This window comes from Manacus candei, unplaced genomic scaffold (genome assembly GCF_025592945.1).
Source record: "Manacus candei isolate 608988 ecotype Guabito, Panama unplaced genomic scaffold, ASM2559294v1 h1tg000124l, whole genome shotgun sequence".
Taxonomy (NCBI): Eukaryota; Metazoa; Chordata; class Aves; order Passeriformes; family Pipridae; genus Manacus; species Manacus candei.
In genome coordinates, this window is record NW_026138172.1 from 2,841,274 (window position 1) to 2,859,193 (window position 17,920).

At 39.4% G+C, this 17,920-nt stretch overlaps 1 protein-coding gene across 6 annotated transcripts in view; it reads left to right on the forward strand.

Moving 5' to 3' along the window:
- Positions 1 to 17,920, forward strand: part of DUSP16 (dual specificity phosphatase 16) — a 59,576-nt gene that overhangs the window by 6,121 nt on the left and 35,535 nt on the right. The window contains exon 1 of one of the 6 annotated variants that reach the window (XM_051770764.1): positions 12,355 to 15,234. The exons of the other annotated variants lie outside the window; for them this stretch is intronic. The gene's annotated coding sequence lies outside the window, so the exon portion shown is untranslated. Of the gene's footprint in view, positions 1 to 12,354; positions 15,235 to 17,920 lie in introns of those variants that run through there. 6 annotated transcript variants of the gene reach the window in all.

The window sequence follows — 17,920 nt, forward strand, 5'->3', positions numbered from 1 at the left end:
TACAATGACTGGTCTGTAGGTTCACAGTCCTGTATCTCAGGAAGACGGGGCAGCTGAAGGTAAATGGGCACAGTCCTTATGAGAGCTGGTAAACTTCATGTTCTCAGAGCTGATGGGAGACTTATTTAAGGCATGTTTAGACAAACTAATAGAACTGCTTGTACTTCTACTTTCCGCTGCTACCTTGTTTGTTTCTTATTATCTCACTTTTGTTTTGATTTTACATCCATGTAACTTTTCAGCTTAGTATGTATGGTGTTAGATTTTTCCCAGTCATTGTGGAGTGAGGTCTTCTGTCCAGCTGGTGAAAATCCCTGACTTCTCCTGGTTGACATGTTGTGAGCATGCTGTCAGCTTCTCAGTCCTCCATTCTGCTTGTTAGATAGATGATCCATGTTTGGTTACCATCCAGTTGACAAAGCCTGTTTCCTCAGTGTGGCTCACTTTGCCTGCCTACTGTGATTTCCAGGTGGACCTATTTGAAGATGCTTGAAAAATCTGTTTATCCAGCCCAGACATGATTGTATGAGTAGTCCATCTGTTGCCTGTTTCCTCTCAAAATATTACTGAAAGAAATTAACTCCTTCAAGCAAGATATGGATGAAAAAGAACACTATTACAAGTTCAGATCTCCAAAATACTGGACTCCAAGGACAGCAAAAGCAAAGTGGTGAAATACTGCTAACTGTCATTGCACATTTTCCCAAGATACTATTTTCATGAACAGACACACATCTTTCTTCCCCTTCAGATTTACAGGACTGGAATATTTTTCTTCATCTGAGGCTTGCATGACTTGCCAATGCTCCAGCAGATGTGACCTGTTGTGAAATGAGGAAACGTATAGTGTCTTTTCCCCTGCTGTCTCATATATGGTTAAACCTATAGAAAGCTGTGGAGGAAGCACAGGCATGCTGTTCCTCTGACAGCCTTCTGCAAATACAAGCTATTAATGACCATTGCCTTTCATGGGCAAAAACAGTCCTGGCAATTCCTTTGTGCCCTTTATTTAATGGTGTAACAAGCAAACACATTGGCTACTTTTATTCAAGCCAGACATAAGCCAGTATGGTACAGTGGCTGTGAAGTGTCTGCATAGCTAAGTGAAAATACAGCTACTGTTTAACACTAAATCTTTTTCCTTTAGTTACAGGATATTGAGAGCTCAACTAATGATCATCCAGTCTTTCTAATTGAGCTGTGGTGAGAATTTTGAAGATTTTGCATTAAAATAGGCATAATGTTCTTTTCAGTCACTGACTTTTTCTACTGTTTAGGTCACCAATAAGGAGGTAATGCAGTAGGGAAGGTGGGAGGGTAGGAGGAGACTGCTTCAGAGTAAAGATTCAGGTCTTGTCCTTTCAGAAGGTTTTGGGACTTTCCGTTCAAATGTGCTGCTTAGTGGCAGGCACAGGAAAAAGCTGAATACAGTGACACTGTTGGCAGATGCTAGCTTAGAAAGATGCATTGTTTGTTTTGGGAATTTTTAAAGGCTGCCAAACCCTTTGATGGTGAGTTTTCCTCCTTTTTTTCTTTTTTTTTACTTCCCCCCTTTCCCTTGAGGAGTCTGTATACTTTGACAGAAAAATGGCTTTCATAGCATGATGAATAATTTAAAAAAAAATTAAGACTGTGTTGATGATTTAAGTGTTTGAATATTTCAAAGACAAGAATTTATGTCATGGATTGACATGGGAGGGATGTCGAGCATATAATTTTTTGTGTGTGTGCATGCTCAGCATAAATATATATATATATATGTAATAGACCCTCCCCCCTGTAGTACTGACATGCATTGTCTCCAGTTCAATTTTAGTTTAAAAGGGAAAAAAAAAGAAAACAAACCTTTGAGCATAATGTAGATGTTAGAGGTCCTAAGGAAAAAAAAGACATCACTTATTATGCTTTCCCTGACCTGGAACCTGCCTGATACTGGAGCAGATATCCGGTAGTAGCATTTTTATATATCTTTGCTTAATTATAAATTATAAAGTAAACTTACAAAAATCTTATTGTTCCATCTAGCAAAGTATGACATTTCTATTCAGTGCTTAGTATTTAGCCCAACTTGTGGTACTGCTTTTCTGTACAGTTGGACATTATGCTTACTTAGCTATTTATTACTTATTTACTTGGTTTTTCCATTTATGTTAGCAAATTGAGAATATACAAGTCCAACTTCCTCCTTGAAAGGTCTCTACCTTTCAAACTGCAATTGTTATACGTGAAAGCACAGCTGGAGAAGTCTTGATAGAAAACAGAATTACTTTTTTTTTTGAGGTGAAGTGGGATTGGTGTTAAGTAGGTCAGCTGCTTTGGGATAAGATGAAGATAAAGTAATTAAACTGCCAACATAGAACCACATCTTTCAGCTTCTCTAACAACAGAAGGATAGGCTTCTATCATGAGTTGCTATTTTTTCATGCTGTTAGTAATTGTTGGCTCTTTTAAAATCTGGCATATATGGAATTATTCTAGATGGAAGAGAAACTTATATTAAAAAAAAATTGGCAAATTTTGTGTTTGCTTCTAGGATATGTTCAGTTCAAGAGGCTGATGTCCTTTAACTACGTTGTAGGTGCATATGTGTGTGTGTATGTGTGAGGTGCATATGTACCAGCTTCCCTAGGCCCTTGCTGTTTCTCTTATGACATTTTGAAGTTATCTTATATGCTGCCACTGGTGTAAGTGCTTTGCAAGTACAACTAGTCAGTGCCCCAAGGAACTTTAACCTAAATACAGAAAGCAGAACAGTAGTCTAAAGACTACTGACAAGTGTCTTTTTCCAGCTGTGTATGTAGAAAAAGTTACCAAGTCTGGCTGTTTGGCACAGTCCCTCTGCCTCTAGCTGCTGCCTCTAGCTGCTGCCCTAAGCCTGCTGCTTAGGGTAGTTTTTGTGCCTGTTCGTACTTCACTTGAGGCCACCTCAGTGAAATGAACTCACAGGTTCTGTTTCATGTCTGTGTTTTGTTTGAAGCAGACGAGAAATCCATCGCACTGTTTGCTCCACAGACTCTAGGTTGTTGTTCACTCCATGCCAGACCTTAAATTACCTGCCTTTTTAACATAGAGACAAAGCTTGGAAGGGAAATACTCTGTAGACTAACCTTTCCTTTCTTCCGTGTTCTGCCCAACTGCTTGTCCAAAACAAGTAGGTTCAGTCACAGTAGAAGTGAAAGTGTGGAACATTCGTGTGGATCCACTGACACTGGTGGAGCTTTCTCAGGGTAGTGCAACCCTGTGTGCCTTTCTGTGGCAGGTAAGATCAAATGCTTGCAGGTACTGTGATTCTTTTCTTGTCTTCCCAGCCCCGTCTTTTCAAACAGTGAGCCAGAGCTGGGAAACAGAAATGGCTGAAAATTGTTTGGATGTGGTTTATTGATGCATTTGTTTATTCTACTTGTTTGTGCAGTTGGTTTGTGACTGACATAGCTCTTTGAGTCAGCTCACTGAATTAACATGTGAGCTGGCATAAGGGACTCGGGTGCTCTCTGATAGCCCTGACTTAACTTGTTTTAGGCTGCCATGGAAGGTACCCCCTCAACCTTGTCTTCTGCAGAGGCAGCAAGAAGTGTATTCGTTACATACATGGATTTACCAAGCTCAAGCTATTGAGCTGATTCCTTTTTGCCACTGCACATGCAAGTTGGCTTGGCTTGGCTTCCCAGGATTCCAAGGGCTTTGTGCTCCATTGTAAACACATACTTGTCTGCCACTTGACCAGTTTAGAACTTGGGTTCTATCTGGATGCTTTTTCTTTAAAATAAGGCCAGGACATATGCATATATGTATGTGTGGTTTTATATATATATACTGATATACAAACTGTGTATCTATTCATACATGAACATACACATATGTATATATACACATATACTCTGTCCAGAGCAGCTTATATCTTAAAAAGCTTTCATGCAATGTGACTTTTTTTTTTTGATGATTTATATGATAAGAAAAGCGATTAATTAGCTAGTGAAGCAAAATGGCCTTGCAAATAAGGGTTCGTGGGCTCTTTCTAGGTATAATGAACAAGAGAATGTGGATACATGGTCTTCACAGAGCAGTTATTATATAGTTTTAGTAGTAATAGCTATCCGAAGTAGTAGATAAATTTTGTGCATTTGGTAGGTTATGGTGTATCTATCTGATCAGAAATCACGACCGTATTAATTACTTGGTCTTTTAAAGGAGAGCGAAATGAAAACAGCATAGCTTTCTACTAAAAGCTTGAAAGCAATTCTTTTTTATCATACTTATTTGGTAAAATGAAAAATCTCTTTTCTGCTTTGAGAATGGATAGCTAGTAATATCTATTAATTTCTTACCCTGATTTTTTTTTCCTTTTCTCCTCATATTGACTTTAATGTGTTCAGAGTTGTCGTTTTCCTCGCTTGTTGATTGTTTATGTCATCTCTGCCCACTGCTTTGGGGGAAGTGTTGACTAAACCTACAGTTCCATTTAGTATTCTCGTTCCTTTTCAAGTAGTGGTATCTCTTTTCTTTTTAATTCTGATGCTGTATTTTTATATACTTTCAATCCTTTAGGGTTTTTGAGTGTTCTTTACATTTACTTTTAGTATACTGATACCAGGACCATCTTCCTGGGGTCTTGCCTTGAGTAAAAGGGTTCTGCAGGTTCAGCTGGAGCTCTGCAGGAGTTCCTGGTGCTGTTTGGCAGCTTGCACTGCTGTAATGCAATGGCCTCTACATTGGAAGAGGTGATACTACAGAAGGTCATGTGTGTAGGGCAGATAGGAATCCAGAGCATCCTGCTGATGAAACTGCCATCCCTACAGCATGTTGGTAATAGTCTTGTTACTGGTGACATTTTGTCAGCTGAAGGCTTTTGTCATTCAGGTAGGGGAGGCTTTTTTTATCCCCCAGACCATGGAGACCGCATTTTACTGACTTATGACAAGTTTGCATGTGAGTTTGTGCAAATAAGTCAACTGAAATAGCCTGTATGTCAACACAGCTCTGCCTTTCAGCCAGGTGCAAAGCCAGGTGCGGAGGTATTAATTCCCAATGACTTTATCCAATGTTGTTTCTATCAAAAGAGATATCACTTTGTCTCTACTCCCTCCTCTGAGGTTGTTTTTTTCCATCTCCTCAGTGGTGGGGAATGGGTGCATGCATGTGGTTGTATATATTATGTTTATCTTAAAATTTAGATTCTTTGGAGCTTCTTGTTATAGGCTACAAAGTCTAGTGAGTCTACATAAAGTTCCTTCAAACAGTTGAGTTGACATGCTCAAAGACACATGGTCAAATTTGATGGTGAGTTTTGGTCAGATGGAGAAGCATGGTTCTGTGTCCTACTTCATTTCTTGCCATATGCTCCTTTATGCCTGTCATAAGGTCTGTGTGGCTACTTTTAAGTAACTTGTTATGGTACTGAAGTTCAGCAGTCTTTCTGTCTGTCTGTCTTTTTTCCTGTTGTGTATAGAATTTTTTACAAACGCTTGGTACCTGTGCTGGAATAGCTTGCTTTAATGAGCATTACATATTTCTGTTTTCTGCTCAGCCCTTAAATTCTTTAATTCCCTCTTAAATGTTGAGAACATGGTGGCTTACTGTTAGTTTATCAGGGTTTTTTTTACTCTTCCTCTGATATGTCAGTCCTGACTTAGTCCATCTTGAACTTATCTTTTGCCAGCATTCTGTGTCGGAGAGGCTCTTGCAAAGAAGCCTGTTTTTGCTTTTTTCAGTTATTATTATCGTTGCTGGTATTAAATTTAATTGCACCCCTCAATTTTTATGCACCAGCTCTTGGGATTTTTCTTATTTTTTGTGTTTTCTGATCTGATACTCTTTACTCTTCTAAAGTCTTTATCTCTTTTTTTTCTTTTTTCCCCCCCATCTGCTGTCACTTATACTGCTTTCTGTTTCTTTACCCAGGCTTTGATTCACATTTTTCTGGGATATGCTCATTTGGCCTGTGTAACCTCAAGAAAATGTTACCATTTCAACATAATGACTCTTTTCTTTCATGGCTTCCTGTTCCCTTTCCTTGTGAAGTGGTATGCATACCTTCTGCAACTTCCAGACTCAGCTGGGAGCTAAATATGCAGCTTTTCATTTCCTTTCTCTTCTTGCATTGAAGATCTTTTGGACCAGCAGTGTCTTAATCACCATTTCTGAAACATGGCAGCATGGTATGAGTTTTGGTAGGAGTTCTTTCATGAGTGCAGTGAACTTTGGTTGTGTTATGGGCACTGTCATTTAGCAGTGAACTAATGCAATCAGTAAACAGGCTTTCTGACGTAGTGTAAGATCATTCTAATGAGGAGCAGGGGAAAAGCTTATTTTCTTATTGCCAGGTAAAGAACAAATATGCAACAAAAAAATGTCCCTTGGCATGTCCTGTATGGTTCAAAGGCTAAACTGAAAGGTAGATTCTCCATCAAATTAAATTCTTTTGTATCTGGCATGGTATTCCTCTTACTTCCTTCTCTAAACAGAGTTGGCTGACTCTTCCCCCTTTTTCACAGTAACTGTGTGATTCCTTGTTTAGTTTGTGAGAATTGCAAAAGCTGTGATGTTTTTCTGAATTCAAGATGCCAGATTTGTAGTGATTTCTTCCTCCTTCCTGTTGTTCATCCTCTCCTCTTGACAGACTTATTTCAGGATTTGTTTGTTCTTATTTTCCCCAAGGAGAAGACTCTTCTTCATCAACCTTCATGGCAGCTTATGGTTCCTGGTTTAGTTGACTTCAAATGTAATACCGGTGCCATTTTACCAACTGAAGTAAGAAAGGTGGACTGCAGTATAGTGTACTCTCTGCTTCTGTATCAACTCTGTTCCTTTCACTTAGGGAGCATAATTCTCTGAAGTCCTTCTTGATAGGTTTCCATTTTGAGATACACTCTGTTCGGAATGACACGGCATCTCTGCAGGCATAAAAATTGTTATGAAATGCTAATCACAGAGAACTTGTTATCAAAATACTCGTTTCTTCATTTTGTTATTATCACTGTTGTGAAATGGAGGGATTAAGAAGTGTTACTCCAGAAGTAGAGGAAAGGTATTGGAGGTTGCTGCTTTTTTTCTGCAAAAACAGTGCTGTCTTGAGCCCCAGTTATTCAAAAACAAGTTGTAATGAAAATATCCTAAAATCCTTAGCTTTAGCTTAGTTGTGTCAAATACTTGGTAAAACTCCAAGGTGGTAAATAACTTGGTTATTTTCTTTTTGGAGTACTAATCTTGTTTGCTTTGGCATCCAAAACCAAAGACAGCTTATTTTTACTTAATGTACACTTTTTTTAGAATATCCCTTCCATGCAGTAATAAAGATACCTATTACAGAACTCAGGAGGCCAGTCACAGACCATGGGTTCTGCTGTGTTTGGTGGTCCCAGAGGCAGAGAGGAGCAGTGTTCACTTAGGCAATTCTGGTTGACATAAATAGTCTTAGTACTGATGCCGGAGTCCTTGTACACATTTTAGCAAAGTAGTGGTTTTGAGGCAGTGTTTGGAGGGAGTGTGAGAGAGGTGACGGTCTCATGTTGTGTTACATGGCTTAAGAAGAAAATGGAGATGCATCTGGACAAAGGAATGGGTCTGGAAAATTACATTTGCTGCAGTGTTCTATGGAGGTGTGAGCAGCGCAGTTAAGGCCAAAAGAAATGCTACTGTACTAGAGAAAAAGAGATTGAGTGCCTAGGTGAGTGTTTTTCATCCATATCTGTGGTTTAAAGTGTCTTCGTACCAAGTGGAAAAATGAGCTGGATACAACTTTGATGTAGAAGTGTGTGGTGAAATCCATCATGTAAGATGGCGTAAGAGAAAAAGGTGAAAAAAGGGGGAGCCCCTCAGTTGTAGCAGATAGTTGAATTCCTTCAGGAGGATACTAGAAATAATTTAAACATGCAATGGCTTGATTTATTGGTGAAACTATTAGCTAGTGCAACGTTTTTCTAGATTGACCATGAGTTAATCACGTTTTCTTTCTGTCACTGTTTTTTATTGCAACGTGTGGTGGTTAGAATCCAGAATGTGTAACAACATCTTAAGTTGCCTGTCTTTTCAGTTACTTCTGTTAAAAGCAACAATTTATTTTTGTTGACCCACACAATATGACATCTTCAAAATAGGTCTTTAACAAATAAACCCACCTTTTTTCTGTAGCTTCTGGTGTAAATTCCTATTTTTCTGCTTTTTCTCTTGAGACTGTATTACGAGCAGTAGTATAATGTATGATATGGTTTGCTATGGAGGTTTTAACAGTGTTACATTTTGAGACAGCAGCCTAAGATGAGATGTCAAAGTGTTGGGTTTACACGAGGTTCCCGACAGTGCCCAAAACACCTCATGTAAACTTGTTTCTGCTCTGTCAGGACACATCCCTTCAACCACTGTTGCTACTGTGTTCTTAGTGAAATAATACACATAGTGTGTGTTGAATTGAGATTCGCTTTCAGCATGAGAAAACTCAAAGCTACAACAAGTTGGCAGGTTTTCTGATTGCACTTTCAGATCTGACTGTGTCTTTAAAAGGCCAATTATATGTGATGCTATGTGTTCACTGAACTGTTTGTATATGATGCTACAAATCTATTTCTTGGTGAGGATGTCAACCTCAAACAATTTAGCTATGTTTATAGTTTTATAACAGATTAAGTAACTCTTGTGGCTTCAAAAATTAAAATTAAATCACAGTTGATCATGATAATATAAATAGGGTACCAGACTTTACAGAAGGCTTAATCTCTTGTTCTTTATGGTTTAGTTGAAACCTGTGAATCACAAAAGGTGGCACAGAGTTGTTCTTCTCCTTCATATTTATTTAAGGTTTTCTTAATTGTTGTGAAACACTCAGAAGATGCCTATCTCAGCAAACCTGATGGCAGTGTTACCCCAGGCTCCACATTGGCAGTTCTCTGTGTGAAGTTCTGAAGGCTTCTGCCATGGTGGGTGCATCACCATTCCTGCATGGAGCATCAGTAGTCTTGACATGGATTTTGAAAATTTGTCTGTGTTTGAAACTACTGGTAATCTAATTGCTGGGTTCAGACTTGCTCTTTAGAAAAGCTTTCTCATGGATAAACCAGGATGCATTTGAATGTCTGAAAAGAGCAAGGGTTGGGTGGAGTACCATGGGAATTGCCTTTAGCCTTGCTGAATGGATAGACAGTCTGTGAAAGGCCTCAGGAGGATTCAAAATACTAAAAGAAGGTATCCATATTTAAATTCTTAGTCTGGTCCTCTGTGATCACTTATCCCTAAAAAGAAATGTAAATTCTAACTCAGTAAATCATTTATTTGATGTCAGTTGTTCACCAGAGAGAATTCTGGATGTGACTGTGGCTTTCTCAAACCAAGCATCTTAAAAGACACTTGCCTAGTCTGTTCAGCAGCCTGTCTGGGAACCACTGCTCTAAGTCATAGTTGTTATATGCAGCAGTAGGTGCCAAGTGTAGTGGAGAGGGCCATTTTATTGCACATCTCTATCTTTGTTGAGTGGTGACAGGGTGAGTGTTTTTTCAGATGTTCTTGGAGCTGGTGAGCTTTGTCTGTTCATTCCTTTTGGATGAAACACCTGAAATGCTTTTAAGTAGCTAATGCAGAAGGGGATCATGCTTTTCTATGGTTAGAAGCTCAGGTGCTGCTCGTAAAGGTGTTTCCATAGGTAGGCAGAAAGAGAATCTGATGTTCCTGGGTAGATCTGTACCACCTAAATTGCTATATGGAGTGGGGCAGTTTCCCTTGGGAGTCCTTTTTGTCTTTGTGAGGGGCTAAAGGTACAGCAAGAGACATTTTCTTCCCTGCTGCTTTCCTCATTCCAGTCTACCTGAAGCAGAGTAACCATGGCTCCAAAGTTGTCATTAAGCTTCCTAAGAATACTTTTATTAATTGTGATTGTCTGTACAGTAGTTTGACAAGATTAGCAAAGCGTGGAGTGCACTTCCTACTGTTAGTTTTTTCTTTTAATGACAAAGTTCTTTGGATTTGGCACAGTCTGTCTGCTGCAAACATCTGAAGTGCAAACAGTGAGGACTTGGCAAGCAGTACAGCACTGGTAAGAGGATGTTTGGACCAAGGACTCCTAGCCAAGCTCTTACCTTTTTGCATAAAACTTTCTTTAACGGGAAGGCAAAGGAGATGGGATTGTGGTTAAATAATTACTCCTTGATTGAGTGAGTACTGCCCCGAGGAAGGTGCTTATGTAATGAAAGTCTCTATTGTGCTGTGTAAGAATAAGGACTCTGTGCTGAGATGGTGTGAGCAATCATCACGCTGTTGCTTTCTCATACTTGACTCTGCAGACCTGTGCTGAAAAGAATTATTAACTAGAGTTTTACCTTAAACACACCAAAAAACTATGGCAGTCTAGCATAAGGGGCAACATTGTACTTCAAACTGTGCTGCAGGGCTTTGGATCTTTGTGGCCAGGCATCAAGCACCATCTTATTGGGCACCCGTGGAGTAGGAATTCTTTGTGGCCAACTTCCCCTTTCCAATCCAAGCAGCTCATACTTTGTTTAAAGCCAAAGGTGTATCAGCTCCTGAGGAACACGGGGGATTCATATCTGGTGGCTGGGTTCATCTTTTTGGAGCACTATTTTTTCCTCTCCTTCATACTTCTTGCTCAATTCTGTATACAGACTGCTGCTACTGTTTGCAGCAACCTATTTGTGCTGGTGGCAAGATTATTTTCCATTCCTTACACTCTTTATGTGTCTTAGCATGAGTAATAACACAAGCTTAGAGACCTCTGCTTTCTCCAGTGTTTGGTACTGTAGTGGCACACAGGAGCAATTGCAGAACAACTCCTTCTGGATGTGGCAGTCAGGGAGACAGTGTAGCTGGAGATGCTCAGTCTAGTCCACGTACTGGAAGCATTTAGGCTGGATGTGAAAAGCTCTGTAGCTGTGCCACGAGGTGAGCCTGCACAAATAAACCCTCCTTCATGTGAAGGCTACTTTGAGCACAAGACTGGTGGTTTGGTTGAGGTAGCTCAGGACTCTTAGATTTAAACATCTCCCCTGCACACTGTCCCTGCACTGAAGCCAAAAAAAACCCCCAACAACAAAACAAACAAACAAACAAACAAAACACAAAAAAAAACCCGACCCAAAAAAAACCCCCCTGCAACCTCTTGCTTTTTTGCTAAAATTCATGCATATGGCCTTAGGCATACCAATAGGCATACCTTTGATGCCAGGTGGTCTCCCTGCCAAACCTAAAGCTGGCTCTCAATAAGATCTTATGTGGTTATGCTTTCAATAGAGTACCAGAAAGCTGAACCTTGGCAAAACTGTACTTTAAGCTGATGGTGAGAACAAAGGAAGAATATTTTAGTCCTGGATGGGCATTGTGACTACAGATAGACTAGATACATTTTCTTCTAGATCTAAGTAATAGATTTTTATTTATTTTGCCTATTCCATTGTAGTGTAAGCTAAATTAGAATTTAGATGCTCTAAATAATTATTTGGATTTGTCCTTGATTTTTTCCCATCTCCCAGGTAATGGATTAGTTGATTTTTGGAAGCACTTGCCCTAGGCATTACTGCTCTAATTTGAGCCTGGTGGTGTGGCTGCAAAGGAAGAAGCCTAAGGAGGGTGGGAGGAGCACTTCTCCTTCCCCTCTTTCCTGGTGACCTCTGCTTCTGTGCTTGCACTCGACTCTTTTCCTGCACATTTTGACCTGTGCTGTAATCCTGTCAGAGGGGATAATTGCAGTCAGGAATGAAGTCTTTTCTGGAAAAGATTTCTTGCTTAAATCTGCACATATGAAATGTTTTTGACATTCATTGGTAGAAATTGGCTCCTTGTTGTTCAGACCATCAGAGTTAGTCTTTTCATGCCACTCGGTGTTCCTGTGGAGAACCTCACTGCATACAACATTCTAGGAGGCAAACAAACTAGCTAACACTTCTTTACAATTCAAATGAAGTTAAAAAAACAAACAAAATTACCCCAGGTAACAAACACATCAACTACAACTATCACTGTCATGATTTTGTAAAGGTAAGTGTGTCTAATCTCACTTGTCAAATGCACTTAATCTCACCTGCTGTTTTTGTCACCAATACCTAAGTCAACTTGGAACTGAAGGAAGAGAAAATTAGTTTTACTTTTAAGACCTAAATTATTGCCTCCTCGTTGCATTGTAGAATGAAACGTCTAGTTCTAGAATTCTGAGTAATGCAGTACATTTTTAGTTGTAGCTGGAAATGGTCTAAGTTTTTCAGTAACCTGGAAAATACCTTAAAGGAAATTGTATTATTTCTATGGTGTTTTTATGGAGTTTTTGTTCGGGTGGACTTTTGTTTGTTTCTTTTTTTCAGAAAATACAAACTTTTCTCAGGCAGGCTTGTAAGAAAGGTTTGTAAGGAAAGGAATTTTTTTCTTTATAAAATGACTAATTTGGAGAAGACAGGCAAGGTTTCAGGAACACAGACATCACTTAAATCTTGAAACAAAAGCAGTGAATATAAAGCTATGTCAAGTTTGAGTTAATAATAATAAACAACTTTATAATCCAGAGAAAAGTTTGTTTGTGGGAAAAATCTACCAAAAATCCGGTAACTTTGTGATGACTACAGGATTTTCTTGTTTTGGTGTCAACTCCAAGAATTTGGATGGAGGGAGTGTTCTTTCTTTGAGTGTATCTTTTAGGTTTCTTTCTTCTATCACATACTTTCAGTGGTGTGACTTCAGCTAGACAGTTTCCATAAGAAATATGATTCATTGGGTAATTTATGACATACTTCGGGATGTGCTTTGGACTTCTTTTCCTGTTTGGGAAGAGGGACAGGCTGGATGTGGAGATGTTTTGGAAGCCTTGGCTTTTGTTTCTGTGTCAGGGTTTGATTCTGTTTCACATCTCTGTATGTGAGGAAGGGTTTGTGCGTTCTGGAGTTTGTGTCCTCCCTCTTCTTATCGCTTCATATTAACCAGTCTCATAAAAGATATCACCTCTCTGTGCAAGACCTGCCTTTCCTGTGTCCTTGGGCAGTTCCAGATACAGCAGTAATAGTGGGGATCTGTTGGATATGCTGTTCTTGTGAACCACATCTGTGTGTTTTCGTTCATGGAGTAGCTGCAATTTATTGTGGTGAGGAAGTGACTGTGGGAGAATGTACCTTCTCCTGATACTTTGTGGGATGCTTTCCTAACCGTGTTAAGGATTCATGCAATAGCATTGTTCCATGGATATATAATACAGCTTTTAACATACTGACAGGATAGTTTAAAATCAACATACAAAAGGCAAATAAAAATATCTGTATGAGTTGGGAAACACGACCTCATGAATGTGAGGGTGGGAGAGCCTGGGCTATATCTCTGGTACTGTAGCCCCAAGAGAAATGCTTTAGCAGCATAACTCTTTTTTCCTCTTTTGCTTCTGCTCCAGCTGAGTGTTTATGAGGTAGAGTTTGAGTGGCTGCTGCAGTGGGAAACATAGATTGGCTGCGGTTAAGATGCACACAAATGTTTAGTATAAATATTTAGCAACAGACATAAACAGGAGTTAAATGGTGCAAATTGGGATTGCTAAGACAAAACTTACAGGTGGCCATTTTCGAACAGTGACCTCTTTTTTTTTTTTTTACCTACCACTGTATTTTTACAGGGCTTTCCTTTACTTCCACCTAAGATTTTTTTGTGACCTCACGGTCAGAGGAAATTCACACAAAAGACTGATTGCACCTATCTGAAGATGAGGAGAAAAACAGTAGGGGAGATATAGGGTCACACCTCAGAGTGAGTCTCCTGCTGGCAGGTGAGAAGTGGAAGGGACAAATAACTGCTTTTAAAACCTTTCCATTATCTCTTCAGTTTAATTTTACCACTGAAACAAAAGAAGCAATAGTGGTAGTTCAAACAGCTGCTTCACTTGGGTCTAGTTAAAGATGCTTGCAAAAGCTTACTGCTCTGTCCAAGGCTCATTTGAAAATTTGTGCCTAGACAAACTTACAATATCCTTGTGCTTCACAAGCTGTCAACTTTGCTAACATGCTTAAAAACGGTGTGGCAAGTTTTTTGTCAGAAATAATAATGAAAAGATACCTTCCTTGAATGTCAAAAATTACATAGACAGATTAGCTTCTGTATGTGAGCATACTTTATTTTTATGTGATGGCTGCATAAGAAGCATTTCTGTATGAAGTCCCAATTCAGCAGGAGCTTTTCATTCTCTAGAGTTAGCTGCATTTGCGTAGAATACAGGGACATCTAGGATTTCTTTAGGCCATATAAAGATGGGGAAATACCATAGAATGGTTTGGGATGGAAGGGACCCTAAAGATCATCTAGTTCCAAACATGCTGTTGTGTGCAGGGACACTTTCACTAGACAAAATTGCCCAAAGCCCCATCCAACCACGCCTTGAACACTTCCAGGGATGGGGCATCCACAGCAACCTGTGCCAGGGCCTCACCACTCTCACAGTAAAGAATTTCTTCCCAGTATCTAATCTAAATCTGCTGTCAGTTTGAAGCCATTCTCCCTTGTCCTATCACCACATGCCCTTGTAAAAAGCCCTTCTCTGGCTTTATTGTGGGCCCCTCTTTAATTATTGAAAGGGGGGTTGAATTAGTTAAACACCTGTTTCCCACAGCTTTTAGTGATGGTCTTCTTTTTAGTGATCTTCTGGATGTTGTGTGGAAGGTGAGGCCTAAAATGGTAACCTGAATATGGACACATGTTCTTAAACTTGTAGTCCGTAAAGTTTAGGAAATTAAAAAAATTAAAGGGAGGGGGAAAAAAACCCCCAAACTGTGCAGTATTTGACAGGAAGCCAGTGTAACTCCCTTGAAACTGGAGTAGCATGCCTGAGTCAGTGAAGTATGAGCTAAGAATCTGGCAGAAGCCTTTTGCACAAACGAAGGCTGAGAGAGTCTCTCAGGAAGCCTGTACGCTGCTGAATGTGGCATGTTTGAACATGAGACTGACATCATTGTGAGTTCATAATAGTGAAAGAACAAAGTATCAGCCACAAATTAGACTGACCTAATTTTAAAGTCACTTATAGAAACCTAATAGCCCAGTATCTTGCTTGTGCAAGCTGTTTATTTCTATCCCAACCTTTGACTACTTAATTTAAACTACAAGTTAACCCTCTGAACTGTTAAAGAAATTGTTCTGGAGGGTGCGTGTGTGTTTGAGTGGTGCTACAGACTTCCTTCCTTGGCTCTTTTTCCACTCTGACCTCAGTTTTCACATAAAGGAAGTGATTAAGGACCACCCATCATATGCCTTTATCCTTCAGGATCAGTTTTTGAGGTAAGAACCTCAGGATTGTGTACCAAAACCTAACTTTTACCTATTGGCTGCTCACATGGAGACTGGAAGTCTGTCTGAAAATTATTAGAACACATGCCAGTGGTATCAGCAGGAATTTACATAGAATGAATAAGTTATTATTAAACTTATCAGTATTATTTATTGATGTATCTATGATAATTGACTGATGCTTCTTCCATTGCTGAATACTTAAGAAATACAAGGATCTTGCAGTTTGCTGATGATATACTACTTTCCAAGTATTTTAGTTGGCTCTGCGTGCCCTGAAGTTGATCCATTCTGTTGATATATTACTTCAGTTATTGCAGAAATATATTGAACTCTTCTAGCTTGGGATTACTTTGGCAACAGTCAGTGCCTTTCTGGTTGCTTTTTGAAGGACTGTTTCAAACAAAACACCTCTACAAATTCTGGAGAAATATAAGATCTTGTTTATAGATTTGTACAGAGCTGTGTGTACGTGTAAACACACATCTAATGGGATAATACCAATATATTTTAAGGGACTATGTTTTGTTTCTCTTTGCTATTCAAAATTCCGGTAGAAGCCCAGAGAGGTTGCTACAGAACATTTCTTGTTAACCCTGGTCTTTGCCTAAGTTGCCTATCAGATAATAACACCCTAATTTATTCCCTTGGTTTGGTATTGCACATTTTTTCCCTTCAAAAATTTTTAAAAATCCTGCTCCCATTTAATTCTTATACACTAGGTAAAATAGTGGTCACATTTTGTCAGTTGTTCTTCAGGGGGTTTGATGTATTTTGTGGTTATGTCACTCTTCTTCCCCTATTTGAGGAAGGTGTACCTGAAGGGAACCTACAAGAGAGCTGGCGAGAGACGTTTTACAAGGGCATGTAATGATAGTACAAGGGGGAATGGCTTCATTCTGAAAGAGAGCAGGGTGAGATTAGCTATTAGGAAGAAATTCTTTACTGTGAGAGTGGTGAGACACTGGAACAGGTTGCCCAGAGAAGCTGTGGATGCCCCGAGTGTGTAAGGCCAGGTTGGACGGGACTTGGAGCAGCCTGGTGTAGTGGAAGGTGTCCTTTCCAACTCAAGCTATTCTGTGATTCTATAATTCTACTTCAATGAAAATGTTTATAGTGGTGGGGAACATAAGTCATCCTATGCTCTCTTTCTTCCATTGTGAAGATATACGTAGCTTCTCTTTTCAGCCATGTGGTTACTGTGTTAGAAATGTGGCTTTTGCACTGCTGTAGGTCTTACATAACGTGATTCAAATTCACAGAAACACTTGAGATCCATTGAAAAAGACATACCAGAGCATGTTACCTGGATCATAGCTCAGTGAATACCATGACTTTTGCTTTTGTTCCCAACTGAAGCCCTGTTGGTACTATCTTGTCAACTAAATTAATATTTAAAAGCAATTTTAACAAGCAGGCCATCGTAATTACCTTTGTGGGTACAAATTAGGTATGAAAATATGTTGTGTTCCCAGACTTTGAGCTGTCGGTAGTCTTCCACCCCAGTTAGAGTTTTCAGTCCCGATCGTCTGGGTCTAGGAGTTTGTTAATTTGTTTTCTGTACTGCATCTGCAGTTCAGCACGCACTTTATATCACAGCCTGAACAGCACTTTATATCACAGCCCTTACTCTGAACAGCCCAGAATGGCAGACTTCTTAGCAGGATTACTGCAACTGTTTAATTTCTGAGAACACAAACTTGATTTATTCCACCATGTTAATTGGGAGCCATTGCTGCACAGGATATACCTCCGTGTTTCCTTCTCTACTCCCACTTCAAAACAGTTGGGCTGTATCGTGTTTGTGGACTCGCTGTTTTCCAACATCTATTCTGTTTCCTTGCCATGTAGATGTCATTTAAGGAAAAACCCAATTAAAATTAATTGCCTTACTGAGTAGGACTGGGCTTACATACGTGTAATGTCAATGTTTTATTTGCCCCAGCATTCCTTCTGAAGATGCTTCTGCATGCTTTTATCACTGTAAACTGGTGACAATATTAATATTGTTTAGAGTGTGCAGGGGGCCTTTAAAATGAGTTTGACAACAGATTTAATTAACACTTATTAGGGGGGTTTTCTTGACTTCTAGATGTTTATCTGTACAACTGACAGGACATGCATGCAGCGCAGTGCAGCACTGTATTTTCAAACACAAGCAGGAAGAAACAAAGTATTAATGTTGACAGTTTGAAAAAAAAAAAAGATTCCTTCCAAACTTTCTCATGCCCTGATGTGAAGGGGTTGAATGTGCATGTTGCCTTCCGGGAGAACTGGTGTCATTTCCTCAAATGGGTGAAAGACCAGAATATTTTAACCCCTGTCATACTGTACCATGGAACAGTTTACAAAATCTCTGTTCTTAAAGGAGATTTTCTCACTTTAGTCATTCAGTTTAATTTAAGAGAAGAGTCAATAAAAAGTCTGCTACGAGAAATTCATCCCTGCCTTGCCCAGAAGCTATTCTGATTTACTTCTCTGATAAAATTACCGTCATTATCCTCTGCTTTTAATCCATTCTGGTCCTTGTTCGAAGGCTTCAGGTCCACCTTCTGTTTTCATCATACAGTGACTATGAAGCAGATCAGAGTTGCTTTTATTTAATTTTTGTCTCGTTATTTGCAGGGCCTTATTATTTGAATGTCTCCCTCTTAAAATCTCTCATTAGGCAAAAGGC